The sequence below is a fragment of the Bufo gargarizans genome, chromosome 1 (genome assembly GCF_014858855.1).
Source record: "Bufo gargarizans isolate SCDJY-AF-19 chromosome 1, ASM1485885v1, whole genome shotgun sequence".
In the NCBI taxonomy this organism is placed as follows: domain Eukaryota; kingdom Metazoa; phylum Chordata; class Amphibia; order Anura; family Bufonidae; genus Bufo; species Bufo gargarizans.
Genome location: NC_058080.1, coordinates 625218966 through 625234238, shown reverse-complemented (window position 1 = coordinate 625234238; position 15273 = coordinate 625218966). Strand labels below are relative to the sequence as shown.

General features: G+C 42.7%; 1 protein-coding gene across 1 annotated transcript in view; it reads right to left on the bottom strand.

Moving 5' to 3' along the window:
• FBXL17 (F-box and leucine rich repeat protein 17) overlaps positions 1–15273 on the bottom strand; it is a 724848-nt gene that overhangs the window by 445955 nt on the left and 263620 nt on the right. The gene's annotated exons all lie outside the window — the stretch shown is intronic.

Sequence of the window (15273 nt, the reverse complement as noted above, 5' to 3'; positions counted from 1 at the left end):
GGAGGAAGCTTCCGCCCAGCAGTGTATTTGGTGACCTCTCTGGCTCTAATCGGCTGGACGGAGGCGTTTGAAGGAGCTCACGAGCGGACCGACGAACGCTAGTGTGAAAGTAGCCTAAACTGTGTTGGTCTAAAAAAAAAAAAAAAAAACAGCAACCAAATCTGAGGAGGAACCAGTCCCAACATTTGTTGATTGATCCAAAGATAATAACATGGGTCCATTTTACCATTACCCTAAAAAGGTATATATTCCATCACCTACAAAGCGACCTGACAATTAAAATGTTGGGCATTGAAACTACAGATGTGACATACAGTCATGTGAAAAAATTAGGACACCCTTTGAAAGCATGTGGTTTTTTGTAACATTTTTAATAAAAGGTTATTTCATCTCCGTTTCAACAATACAGAGAGATTAAAGTAATCCAACTAAACAAAGAAAACTGAAGAAAAGTCTTTTCAAGATCTTCTGTAAATGTCATTCTACAAAAATGCCTATTCTAACTGAGGAAAAAGATAGGACACCCTCACATGTATTCCCTCTTAAATTGGCTCAGATCTCACACAGGTATATCACACCAGGTGCACATAATTAGTAGATCGTTACTCTGCATGTTGAATGAGGCTTGCCCTATTTAAACCTCAGACATTTAGTTTGGTGTGCTCCTGACTGTTGAAGTGAGAGTGAGCACCATGGTGAGAGCAAAAGAGCTGTCAGAGGACTTCAGAAAAAAAGATTGTAGCAGCCTATGAGTCTGGGAAGGGATTTAAAAAGATCTCAAAAGATTTTGAAATCAGCCATTCCACTGTCCGGAAGATAGTCTACAAGTGGAGGGCTTTCAAAACAACTGCCAACATGCCCAGGACTGGTCGCCCCATCAAGTTCACCCCAAGAGCAGACCGCAAGATGCTAAAAGAGGTCTCCAAAAACCCTAAAGTGTCATCTCGAGAACTACAGCAGGCTCTGGCTACTGTTGATGTAGAAGTACATGCCTCTACAATCAGAAAGAGACTGTACAAGTTTAACTTGCATGGGAGGTGTGCAAGGAGGAAACCTTTGCTTTCCAAGAGAAACATCGAGGCCAGACTGACATTTGCCAGAGATAAAGTTGACAAAGACCAGGACTTCTGGAATAATGTTCTTTGGACAGATGAGTCCAAAATTGAATTATTTGGACACAACAGCAGAGGACATGTTTGGCGTAAACCAAACACAGCATTCCAAGAAAAGAACCTCATACCAACTGTGAAGCATGGAGGTGGAAGTGTCATGGTTTGGGGCTGCTTTGCTGCAGCAGGACCTGGTCAGCTCACCATCATAGAATCCACGATGAATTCTACTGTGTATCAGAAGGTGCTTGAAGAACATGTGAGACCATCAGTTAGAAAATTAAAGCTGAAGCGGAACTGGACCATGCAACATGACAATGACCCAAAACATACTAGTAAATCAACCAAAGATTGGCTGAAAAAGAAGAAATGGAGAGTCCTGGAATGGCCAAGTCAAAGTCCAGATTTGAATCCCATTGAGATGCTGTGGGGTGACTTGAAAAGGGCTGTACGTGCAAGAAACCCCTCAAACATCTCACAGCTGAAAAAGTTCTGCATTGAGGAGTGGGGTAAAATTTCCTCAGACCGATGTCGAAGACTGGTAGATGGCTACAAGAACCGTCTCACTGCAGTTATTTCAGCCAAAGGAGGTAACACTCGCTATTAGGGGCAAGGGTGTCCTATCTTTTTCCTCAGTTAGAATAGGCATTTTTGTAGAATGACATTTACAGAAGATCTTGAAAAGACTTTTCTTCAGTTTTCTTTGTTTAGTTGGATTACTTTAATCTCTCTGTATTGTTGAAACGGAGATGAAATAACCTTTTATTAAAAATGTTACAAAAAACCACATGCTTTCAAAGGGTGTCCTAATTTTTTCACATGACTGTAGCAGAGGTTTCGGCTAATTAAACCCAAGGCATTTTCAAAATGTCTGACGTCTGCCACTTGTGGGACCTCTAGCCACATCTGCCTCCTCTGGGACCACCACCCACTGGAAGTACAGGGTCCCCTTGATCCCTATTCTGCCTGTCGAGGCAGCCAGTGACTGCCATACTTGAACAGTGAATTAAGAGGTGTCTGTGTCTTTCTACATTCATTTCTGGGCATAGACTCAGCCAAACAAGCTAAGTATGCAAAAGTACAGTGCATACTGGACAAAACAAAGAAAATAAAGCAACTGAATTTAATATAAAACCCTTGTGGGGGAAAAGAAGTTCAAAGTACAGTACAAGTACTACTCAACTGGCAGCACATGAAAAGGGATGACTTCCCAATTATTTATGGCTTGAACAATAACTACATTATGGATGAAGATCTAATGGATATAATACTCTAATCAAGAGATCTATCGTGAAAATAACACATAGATACCAAAGAAAATCTGCTAAACTTGCCCCAAATTTGGAATATTTTGTCACAAAGGCATACGTCCAATATGTAGAATATACCTCACAACAAAAGTGCATTATGGAACAACTTCAATGTAATAGGAAATGCAATTAGAAGAGTTATTAAAAGCAGTACTTCATGTTCCAGTCCCTATACAGTAGATTAACACACAGCTCCATAAAACACAGTTACAGCTGTGTCCTCTTGCATATTAACAAAAATTCTCTGCTGAGGTATTTTGGATACCTTCAATTTCTGGTCAACATTGGAAAATTATAATTGTAAATTAAAGCAGAAGTAAAAAAAAAAATAAAAAAAAAAATAAAGATATAAGTGAGAATTTCTGTTCCCCTCACTTACTGTTTTCCTGGTATCATGCCAACACAGACTCCAAGAAAATTGCTTCAATCACCCAAATGCCAAATGGTATGCAAGTATTAACAGACTTTCCTACCATTACATGTCGTTACGGCTGTACTCACCTCCTGTGTCTTCTGCACATACCTCTACAACTTTGCAACAGTTGTTTTTTTTAAAATGAAGTCTTTTAACAGTTTTGTTGATGTAAAACCGCTTGCAGATATAAAGATGTAGCAGAGTTAACAGTCAAACTTGGCAAGTTATCACATCTACCGGTACTTAACGCGTCATGGCTCCGACTGTTAACTGCTGCATCAAACCTGCCGACAGATTGCTTTTAAGGGTCCATTCACACGTCCGCAACTGTTTCGCGGTCCGCAAACTGCAGATCCGCAAAACACGGACACCAGCCATGTGCGTTACGCATTTTGCAGAGCGCACATGGCCGACACTATAAAAGAAATGCCTTTTCTTGTCCATGTCTGCAACATTTTTTGCAGGGCCACGGAACAGAAGTACGGATGCGGACAGCACACAGTGTGCTGTCTGCATCTTTTGCGGCTCCAATTGAAAATGAATGGGTCCGCACCCGTTCCGCAAAATTGTGGAACAGATGCGGACCCATTTTGCGGACATGTGAATGGACCATAAAGGGAATCTGACACCTTGAATATACAGTGCGATATGCAGGCAGCATATTATAGAGCAGGGGGAGCTGAGCAGATTGATATACAGCTTTGTGGGTAAAGATGAAGTAAAACTAGTATTTCATTAATTTAAAGGGAACCTGTCACCTCCTAAACGCATGTAAACCCGCCAGTAGTACCTCAGGGTAGCCCGCAGTGCGATACTAATCATACTTTTCATCCTGCAGTCCGATGCTGCATAAGGTCAGAAAACGATCTTTTATGCTCCGTCCGCGCTAATTTGCATGTAAGCTTGAAGTCAAGGGGGCAGTGGCCTCCTTGCTTCAAGTCGAGGTAACCACGCCACCTCTTGCTTTTGAGTGACAGCCTGCAATTCGGCTTTGCTTTCCCAATTCTCGCGCATGTGCAGTGCCCTCTGTTTTACAGCGAGGTCCCATGTCAGGGCATGAGATCGTGCAGTAAAATAGAGGGCACCACGCATGCGCGAGACTTCGGAAAGTGAAGCCGAATTGCGGGGGGCGTGGTTGCCTTGTCTTGATAAAGATTTTCTGACCTTATGTAGTATGGGACTGCAGGATGAAAAGTATGATTAGTATCACACTGCGGGCTACCCTAAGGTACTGCTGGCGGGTTTACATGCATTTAGGAGGTGACAGGTTCCCTTTAAATTCCTGCACATTCTGGGATTTGAAGTCCAGGTGATTGGCCTCTCAGTGATTGAAAGCCTTCCCTCTATGACTGTGTATACAGAGATAGCTGTCAATCACTGATAGGACGTCTCCTTGACTTCAAAGCCCAGAATGAGCAGAGATATAAATTCATGAAATACTGAATCTTTTCTCACAAAGCTATTGTTAAAAAAGTGGGTGTGGACCCACTGCGCCACTGACCAGCTATACCCTGGAGGGGTATGGCTAAGAAACTAGCTGGTCTACACTGGAACCTCTGATGGTGAGGATAGGCTTGGGCCTTTAGGGTAGTTACCAGGTACCACTCCAGAGCAGTCACGAGTTCAGTGGCAGCTGACCAGGGGGTAAGAGATACCGGTGCAAGCACCAAGGGTTAAGACAAAGTCATGAAGTCTGGGCAGCGATCAATTAAAGTCCATAATTGAAGTCCAAGGTTAGAGGCAGGCCGCAATCAAGCAAAATCTGTTAAATCAAGAAGCAGTACACAGAAAAGCAGAAAACATCCAAACACATCCACACCAGGAACTACACAAGCTAATGACCAAGATTGCTCAGGCACCTTCCTGGGGCAGGAAGTGCCTTTAAATACTTCCCACAACCCATCCATAGGCTGGGGAGATAGAAGACGTGTACGTGCTGCCTCACAAGGGAGGAGAGCATGCCCTAACAAACAGTACATGACTAAAGCAGGAAGTAAGCACTGACAAGAAGCGCAGATACAACAGTTTAAGCTACCTGCTACCTGTGCTTGTCTGCACGGCAGCAGGAGGAAATGAGGGAGCCCGATGCCAGTGTCCGCATGTAGGGCCAGCAGCGCAGGCACAGAGCGCTGGGCTAACCGCTATATATCAATCTACTCAGCTCCTCCTGTTTTATAGCATCTTGCCTTCAGCTCAAACACCATGTTTAATGTGACAGGTTCCCTTTAACAGGCAGTTCTCATTGCCTATACGCCTTACAACTGCTATCAAACATACTCATAGAGCTCCGTTTACTCGACAGAGGCCTGAAGAGTGTCCTTTTGACCTCTTCTGGGGTGCAATAGGCCAGCATACTTTTTTTTTTTGTAAAACAAAGTACAGTAGACTACAGCTTACTATGTACAGGGTCACTGTAGTGTGCACAGAAAAAAAAAGCAACTTGGCAAGTAGCCTTATAAATGTACAATTGCTTTGCATCAACAGCTCCTATGCAGATTAAGACATCTGCATGGTAACAGACTACAAACATAACTCAATGTAGTCTGATCCTGGAAGTGATGATCCCTTCTACCTGCACTTACAGGCTATGTACACCTTTAGAGGCAATTTTTTATTTTCATTATTGCATTGTACTCATTTTGAGATAAAAAGTATTGTTTCAATTGGTCTTTATTTAAAAAAAAACTCTGTACATAGTTGAGAATCTCTCCTAGCTGCCTTCTGATTTTCTGTCTTTTCTGTCATCTGGGGAGCTGACAGGCTCTTATATCTGATCTCTGAACTTATAAACACTCGTAATAACAGAGTTCTTATCTTACTGATAAGAATGTGGCTTGAATAAGTGTATATTACCTCTCAGTAGTTAGGATAAGGTTAAGGTTTATTAGATGACGGGCACAAAGTCAAAGTACCAGACACAAAGTTAAAAAAAAACAGTTAAGCTTTGTGACAGAATGGCTCCATATTTTTAATAAATGCAAAATTAAAATATAATTTTAGCAAAAAAATGAGTAAGATGCAATCAAACAAAAATTGCCTCCAAAGGTGTACCGTACATAGCCTTTAAGGTGCACCGTACATAGCCTTTAAGGTGCTGCTGTTATACTTTTGGTCTGTGTTCACATTTAGTAATCTGCACCAATTATAATTTTTATTTTTTTTGGGGGGGGGGGGGGGGAATAACAATTTAGAAAATTCTAAATATAAAGGGATGAAAATAATAAAAAAATGTTCTGATATTACAGATGCTCCTCACTCCTTGGTACTGGCTAAATTGAAAATACATTCTTACAACAAAGTTTTATGCCCATGTTTCTTCCGTAGTCTATTCACTCATCCCTATTTACTATTTATAAAAAACTATGAGAATGAAATTAATTTGGAATATTACAATGGAAATATGACATTTGGACAAAAATAAGACGTATCATTTCAATATTTAAGAATTTAATAGATTGTAGATGGCAGCACATTAATTTAAACCAACGCGTGTTACGATTTAAGAAGGGCTGCAGTAAAAAACGGTGTCTCACCTAATGTCAATTACCAGGCTGGAGCAAAAAATTATAGTAATCAGCCTACACCAAAGGAATTAAACTAATACATCCGTGTTGACAAGATGCTAGAATTCATTTAACTAAACAGCAGTATCAAAGAAAAAGAGAAAACAATAAAAATACAAAAGCTGAATTATAACACATAAAAGGTAACCAAAATATATTCACTCTGGAATGTAATAACCACTCATTACGCCAAAAAGCAACAAGAGTGCCACTAAAAACTGCACATAAAGGCTATAATTTTCTCAAATTATTCAGAGAAAAATATATAACACACGAATAAAGAAAAGCTCAAGATTGAAACAAAGAAAAAAAAACGTCACAAATAATGTCACAATGTATAAGAATGAATAAAACAAGGCGAAGAAAAAGCTAAGTTGAGGAGGTCTTTGTCAGAATTTGACGTGCCTCAGGGTGAAGAAAAAAAGTCATCACTCATGGTTACTAGCCTTTGCCAGATATTTTTAAAAAGGTAGACATGTTTTAAAATGGCGCATGTTTTACCTTAAAGAGGACCTTTCATGTTTTTTTTATATTCTAGATAAATGCCTTTACTTGAGGCGTTGGCCACCCCTGTTCTAGATAAATACCTTTACTTGCGGGGTACCCCCCGCTGATACTGCCACCCTGCCTGTTTCTTTTTTAAATATCGCTCCTACGCGCAGTTGTGGCCCCCTGTTAATACTGAGCATCGGCACAGGGAGGAGGAGACGCCAGAGTTTCTCAATGGGCGTCTCCTTCTCTTTGGCTGTGCCGCAATCCAATCACAGCGCAGAGAGTCACAGCCAGGGAGAAGGTAAGCTTTTTTTTCTCCCTGGCTGCGAAGGAGACGCCCATTGAGAAACCCGGGCGTCTCCTCCTCTCTGTACCATACTAAGAGGAAAAACTGCAGGGGGGCACAGCGGCGCGTAGGATAAAAAAAAAAACAGGCAGGGTGGCAGCATCAGCAGGGGGTACCCCACAAGTGAAATAATTTATCTAGAACAGGGGTGGCCAACCCGTGTCTCTCGAGCCGCATGCGGCTCTTGCCGTGGAGATGGTAAGCAGCTGCGCAGACTAATAGAGAACATGGCATGAGCCGCTCTCAGCACGTACCTTGTTCTCTTCACTAGCACAGTGGTAAATGAGGGAGTCCCTCCCTCCCTCTCCACTGTGACGCGGCTTCCGCTGCCACCAATGGGCAGATAGCAGGGAAGAGAAGGGGAGCGGCTGCGGCCACTGCACCATCAATGTATATAATTAACACATTAATTCAAGTATGGGAGGGAGCGGGTGCCGGCAGCGGTATCACATACCCGGCCACAATAACAGGGCATGCGATCAGCCGAACCGCGGAAATTAACCCCTCAAGTATCACACCTAATTCCCTAATAGAGCACTATCAGGCTGAATAGGACAAGGGTTCTAGCCCCTAAGGGGGCTAATAGTAAATTGAAATAAAAAAACAAAAGAAATACAAAAAAAAAATACAAAAAGTTTAAATCGCTCCCTTTCCCAATTTTACATATAAAATTTAAAAAACTATAAAAAATAAACATATTACATATCGCCATGCCTGAAAAAGTATGAACTATCAAAATATTAAAACATATTTCCTTTGTGGTGAACGCCGTAAAAGAAAAAAATCACAACCACGCAATGTATAGCTTGTGGCTCCTGGTTGTCATACGTTTTTTTTTTTCTGGCTCTTTGTGTCCGTAATGTTGGCCACCCCTGATCTAGAATATAAAAAAAAAACAAAAAAAACATGAAAGGTCTTCTTTAAAAGATTGTTTGTGCTGTGATCTTCTTACTGTCCCTGCAGTTGTAAACACTAGCTTTTAGCGCTTGTGTTTTATTTATTTTTTAATCCAGCAGACATAATGGCTTCACTGAAAGCATTTCTCTAATAAATAGAATTAAAAAGTCCTTAATGCTTATACTAATAGTCAAATCATTGGGAGCAGAAATGCTAAACATGCGGTTCTCTGGGGATTTGGTCTAATGACCATATGGCGCTACCCCAATGCCGCTGTCTTCTGCACTGGCGCGTGTTTGGGCTCTTCCACCCAGGTCCAGACTGAATGTGGCAGCTTCTTTTTCTGTTGAGCTACATTATAGTCAATACAGCCAAACAGGAAAAGAAGTTGCCACCTCCTGTAGGGACCTGTGCAGAACAGGCTGCAGCACACGCCATTGCAGCAGAGATGGTGGCATCGGGGGCAAGGGAGGATAAGTCCTATGTAAAAGAGCTTCCGTGCTCAGGTTAGCAACATATGGTAATTTGGTTCTCTCTCTCTCCTGCACAATATTAAAACATTTGTAATAAATGGCAGGTGCTTTAAACCCTTAAGGACTCAGCCCTATTTCACCTTAAGGACTTGGCCATTTTTTGCAAATCTGACCAGTGTCCCTTTAAGTGCTCATAACTTTAAAACGCTTTGACTTACTCAAGCCGTTCTGAGATTGTTTTTTCGTCACATATTGTACTTCATGACACTGCTAAAATTGGGTCAAAAAAGTTAATTTTTTTACATATGAAAATACAATTTTTACCAAAAATTTAGAACAATTAGCAAATTTCAAAGTTTCAGTTTCTCTACTTCTGTAATACATAGTAATACCCCCAAAAATTATGATGACTTTACATTCCCCATATGTCTACTTCATGTTTGTAGCATTTTGGGAATTATATTTTATTTTTTGGGGATGTTACAAGGCTTAGAAGTTTAGAAGCAAATTTTGAAATTTTTCAGAAATCTTTAAAATCCCAGTTCAGGTTTGAAGTCATATTGTGAGGCTTAGATAATAGAAACCTCCCAAAAATGACCGCATTCTATAAACTACACCCCTCAAGGTATTCAAAACAGTTTTTTCAAACTTTATTAACCCTTTAGGTCTTCCACAAGAGTTAATGGCAGATGGAGAAACAATTTAGAAATTTCTATTTTTTGGAAAACTTTCCAATATAATCAATTTTTTCCAGGAGTAAAACAAGGGTTAACTGCCAAACAAAACTCAATATGGGTTGCCCTGATTCTGTAGTTTGCAAAAACACCCCATATGTGGTCGTAAACTACTGTTTGGCCAAACGGGAGCACATAGAAGGAGGGGAACACCATATGGGTTTTGGAAGGCAGATTTTGCAGGACTGGTTTTCTTTATACCATGTCCCATTTGAAACCCCCTGTTGCACCCCTAGAATAGAAATTTCAAAAAAGTGACACTATCTAAGAAAGAACACCCCTCAAGGTATTCAAAACTGGGTTTACAAACTTTGTTAACCCTTTAGGTGTTCCACAAGAGTTAATGGCAGATGGAGAAACAATTTAGAAATTTCTATTTTTTTGAAAAATTTTCAATTTTAACCCTTACTTTATTACTAGAAAACATGGGTTAACAGCCAAACAAAACTCAAAATGGGTTGCCCTGATTCTGTAGTTTTGCAGAAACACCCCATATGTGGTTGTAAACTACCATTTGGCTAAACGGCAGGACATGGAAGAAGGGGAACGCCATATGGTTTTTGAAAGGCAGATTTTGCTGGACTGGTTTATTTACACCATGTACCCCTGATGCACCCCTAGAGTAGAAACTCCATAAAAGTGACCCCATCTAGGAAACTACGGGATAAGGTGGTTGTTGTTTTGGGACTATTTTAGGGGCAAATATGATTTTTGGTTGCTCTATATAACTCTTTTTTGAGGCAATGTAACAAAAAAATTTAAATCTAAAATTGTTTCTACATTCGCTATTTAGTTTTGTGGAACACCTAAAGGGTTAACATAGTTTGTAAAGTAACTTTTGAATACCTTGAGGGGTGTAATTTCTTAGATGGGGTCACTTTTTTGGAGTTTCTAATCTAGGCTACAATCGGGGGGCTTCTAATGGGACGTGGTGTAAAAAAAAAAACTGTCCATCAAAATCTGCCTTCCAGAAACCGTATGGAGTTCCCTTCGTTCTATGCCCTGCCGTGCGGCTATATAGCCATTTACGACCACATATGGGGTGTTTCTGCAAACTACAGAATCAGGGCCATAAATATTGAGTTTTGTTTGGCTCTTAACCCTTGCTTTATTACCGGCAAAAAGGATTCAAATGGAAATTTTGCCCAAAAATCAGTGTTTTGGCACCGTTTTTATTTTATATTTTTAACACCGTTCATCCGAGGCGTTTGGTCAAAAGTTATAGCGACGACTTTTACGCACGCGACGTTGCCCAATATGTATGGCTCTCAGACTTTGGAGACACTAAGCAGGCATCCTAAAAACTGCGGCCCTCCAGATGTTGTAAAACTACAATTCCCACCATGCCCTACTGATAGCTGTAGGTTGTCTGGGCATGCTGGGAGTTATAGTTTTATATAGGGCCGCAGTTTGAGGATGCCTGCTCTAAAACTAATATTTTTTTGGGGAAAAAAAATTGTTTGTGTCTCCAAAGTCTGAGAGCCATAGTTTTTTATGTTCTCTAGTGAACTGTTGGGGATTATAAAAATGTTGTACTCCATGGAAGTGTGATACTCCCTGAAGCAATCGATAACGCAGAGGCCCGGATGATCGGGGCATGTGTCACATTGAGTAGTGTTATCCTTCCGTATCCCCCTCTTGTGACACACTCTGCATCTTTTTTGGGTTCGTCCCTTCTTTCCAGTATGGGGGACCACACCTGGAAAGTGTTGGCCAGGGACGATCCGGGCGCCTCTAGTTCCCGAGGTACACCGGCCTGCTCTTTCCCGGTCCGAAAAGATCAGGTCTTTGAGGACTGCCTCATAGAATTGGAGGAATGTCCCTGTGCTGCCAGCGCTTCGGGATAGTACAAAAGAGTTGTACATGGCAACCTGTACCAAGTAGACCGCAACTTTTTTGTACCATGCCCGGGTTTTGCGCATGGCATTATATGGCTTGAGGACTTGATCAGAGAGATCAACTCCTCCCATATACCGATTGTAATCGACGATAAAATCGGGCTTGAGGACCGTTGCCGCGGTACCTCGCACAGGGACAGGGGTGGTGCTGTTACCGTGGATTGTGGACAGCATAAGGACATCCCTCTTGTCCTTATACCCGACCAGCAACAGGTTTCCACTGGTAAGTGCACGGGTCTCACCCCTGGGAATAGGTACCTGGAGAGGGTGGGCAGGGAGGCCGCGTTGATTTTTCCGCACGGTCCCACAAGCGAACGTGTATCTGGCGGCAAGGGACCTGAACAAGGGAATGCTGGTATAAACGTTATCCACGTACAAGTGGTAACCGTTATCCAGCAGTGGGTACATAAGGTCCCACACGAGTTTCCAGCTAACACCCAGAGTGGGGGGGTCATTCTGGGGGTTGAATACGGGAATCTCGCCCCTCGTACACACGAAATTTGTAAGTGTACCCTGAGGTACTCTCACAAATTTTGTAGAGCTTCACGCCATACCTCGCCCGCTTTGTGGGAATATATTGGCGGAAACTGAGTCTCCCCTTGAACGCAACGAGAGACTCATCAACCGCGACCTCCCTTCCAGGTATGTAGGCCTGTTCAAATTTGGCCCCAAAGTGATCGATGACCGGCCGTATCTTATACAGCCGGTCATAAGCAGGATCACCTCGGGGGGGGGGGGGGGGGGGGGGACATGCTGCATTATCGGAATAATGCAGACATTTCCGGATGGCCTCAAACCGGGAACGTGTCATGGCCATACTGGGGGGTCTGGGGTCTGATAGATGGATCAAAGAAAGTTTAGTGTAAAAGTTCTTTTTTTTCCTAACTAACTTTTCCCTTCTTTCCCTTTCTAATGGTGCCTCTCCCTCACTGACCCTAATCTACCTGGGTGGTGATGGGTGCAGGAGGGTGATGGATAACGATTAGGGGGACTCAGGAGCTGGACGGTGCTGCACAGTGAGGGTGCTGGACAGGAAGAGGAGGGGAGAGAGGAGCGCAGGAAGTTTGAATCTCGCGCCTCTCTCCCCTGCACCAATCAGCACCCTGGACAGCAGTGTTCAGCACCAGGGCCAGCACCGCCTCTCCAAATCTTCGTACTGCGATTGGTGGTGTGTAATCACGCCACCAATCGCAGTCTTTTTCCGGTTCATTGGGTCACAGGACACCCAAATGGACCGGAAACGCAGAAAACCGCAGGTCTGAATTGACCTGCGGTTTTCTGCGATCGTTGAAAATCGACCTACAGAAAATCGACCTACAGAAAAATCGGAAGTCAATAGTATCCACTACTAGTAATCGATATAAAATCTACAAAGTTCCTTACTTTATTCCACCAGGGTCAATCCGTCCAATGAATATTGGTTATGGTTAATTTTGTGTAAGCCTTTCCTGAACAAAGCGGCGCCCCGCTAAATCAGGATTGGTAGCGGCGTCCCGCTGCTTAACGGCTTGCAAGCGATTATTCGTTAAAGCAAGCGACTCAAAGTAGAAACATATAGATTATTCGTTTACCTTTAATCCAGCTTCCATCAGATCAGACTTTACCGAACCTTGGGATATTGTCACTCCCTGCGTTGTAACGGCGATGTTGTCGCACTCTGGTATTGTCACGACTATGCTGATGGTCGTGACTCTTAGACCTTGCCAGCGGTCAGTTGGTTGTTCAATCACAGGTGTGGGCTGAAGTAGTTTGCCTCACGTGTGGTTGCCGCTGGCAACATGATCTTATTTGGCAATATAGCAGCCGGAGCAGTCGCTAGGCAGCTTGCTGTCAAGTGCATGCGGTTGCACCTGGCAACCTGTCTATGTATGTGTGCACTTTCCCGATTTGGTGTGCACGGGGTTTATATGTTTGTGCACTTTCCCTTTCAGTGGCTTCATCATCCTGTCTGGTGTTGGAAGGGTTAATTCCCTTTCCAGTGTGTGTCTGTGTGGGTGTGGCTATTTGGGCTATTTAGCCTCAGTTGAGACCTGAAGCTGAGGGGTACTCCAGCCTTGTGGTAAGCTGGAGTCATCCTCCTCGTCTTATACCATCTGCCAGTGAGGGCCACCCTTGTGGTCATAAAAGTTATGTGTGTTGTTTATTTTATGTTCTTGTGATGTCTTATCTTACTGCAGCTATGGATCTGGGTTCCTGTGTGTTATGTGTGTGTTATGTGTGTGTGCTGTGTCCTTTATGTTTGGTGTGGACAACAGCATGTGAGCACGGGATCCAGTCAGTGTGTCTGTGGCAGGTAGGTGTGGAAGTGCTTTCACTCACCTGCCATATCCATAGGCTGTTTATGTTTCCCCTTCCTTGCAGTTTGGCCAGTTTAGTCTCCTGTTCCTCCGTGTCTAGGAGGAACAGGTCGTCTTACCCAGCTCCTAGCTCAGGGATCTGCTGAGGGCTAGTAGGGACCCGAGGTTCCTAAATATGAGCCCTCCTACCATCTGGGTTGGCTCATACAGCTAGGAGTCAGGGTCAGAGTTAGGGACGCTGTAGGAGGTAACCTGCTCCCTAATTCTGTTGTCCTGGCCAAGCAGTTTTCATATACATGTAACATCGCACGGCTGAGAGTTTCCCCCATCCTCAGCAGTGACAGGTATAGGGAGTTTTATTCTTAATGAAGACCACGCTGGCGGGCTGTTTTTCAACACGTGGGCCAGTGACGTATCGGTCCCATAATGTGTTAGCCGTCAAATCGCGTAGGTAACTTTCGAAAATTATAAATCCCACTTTTTTCGGGTCGGTTGCAATCGATGGTTTATAGATGTATCTGGTAACAAATTGCGGGGGATATGGCACCCAGATGCATTTCGGGGTATTTGCATTCACCCCTTCCTCAGTGGTCCATGAGGAAGGGGTGAATGTAAATACCCCGAAACGCGTCTGGCACAACGCAGGGAGTGACAATATCCCAAGGTTCGGTAAAGTCTGATCTGATAGAGGCTGGATTAAAGGTAAATGATTAATCGCTTGCAAGCTGTTAAGTAGCGGGGCGCCGCTACCAATACTGATTTAGCGGGGCGCCGCTTTGTTCAGGAAAGGTTCACACGAAATTAACCATAACCAATATTCATAGGACAGATTGGCGCTGGTGGAAAAAAGTAAGGAACTTTGTAGTTTTTATATCGATTACTAGTAGTGGATACAATTGACTTCCGATTTTTCTGCAGGTCGATTTTCTTGCAGTTCTATTTATTGCAGTTCTACCCAATTTCCTCATCATCGAGCTACTGCTATTGGGATCGCCCATATTCGATTATATTGCTGCTATTTACCCATTCGATTGTATTTTGCTGCTATTGATTTACTGCTGCCACAAGCAGGTGTTTTTAGGAGTGGTGCATTTGGTCTAATATATCATGCTGCTATTCTTCCATCAATATATTATCAGTTTTTATCTGCTACAAGCTATCGACTGTCAATGTAGACCTAAGTTTACCAACCTGTGCCGCTACAGTTGCTGAAAAACTACAACTCCCATCATGCTCCAACAGCCTGCAGTAATGTGGGCATGATGGGAATTGTAGTTTTGCAACAGTTGCATAGTGAACGGTTGCTAAATAGTTTAAGTTGTGCTGTGATTGGTCAACAAACAATGTGTCTTTCAGCACATGTAGAGAGATGAGAGGCAGGCTAAAGTTCAGGAGAGAAGAGAGACAAGGATAAGAAGTGCCTCTGCTATTGCAGTTACAGTACATTAGTGTACACATTTTAATGCATGCTCTGTTTATATACAGTTTAAGTGGTAAAAGTGAACTTAGTATTATATTTAATTAAAACCCCAGAGACATACTGCAAGTGAGTAAATAAAAATAAAGGATTTCTATGTACAAACCTGATCAGTCAATTCAAAGACCGGGCAGGAGTGGAAGAAGTAAGTGCAGAAGCAGACACTTTTCACGGTCAGAGGTTTGTTTTTCCTGATATACAACTATAAAATATCATGCACAGACATAGGGTTCATTGATCAAATTGGCTAATTGCCATGAGG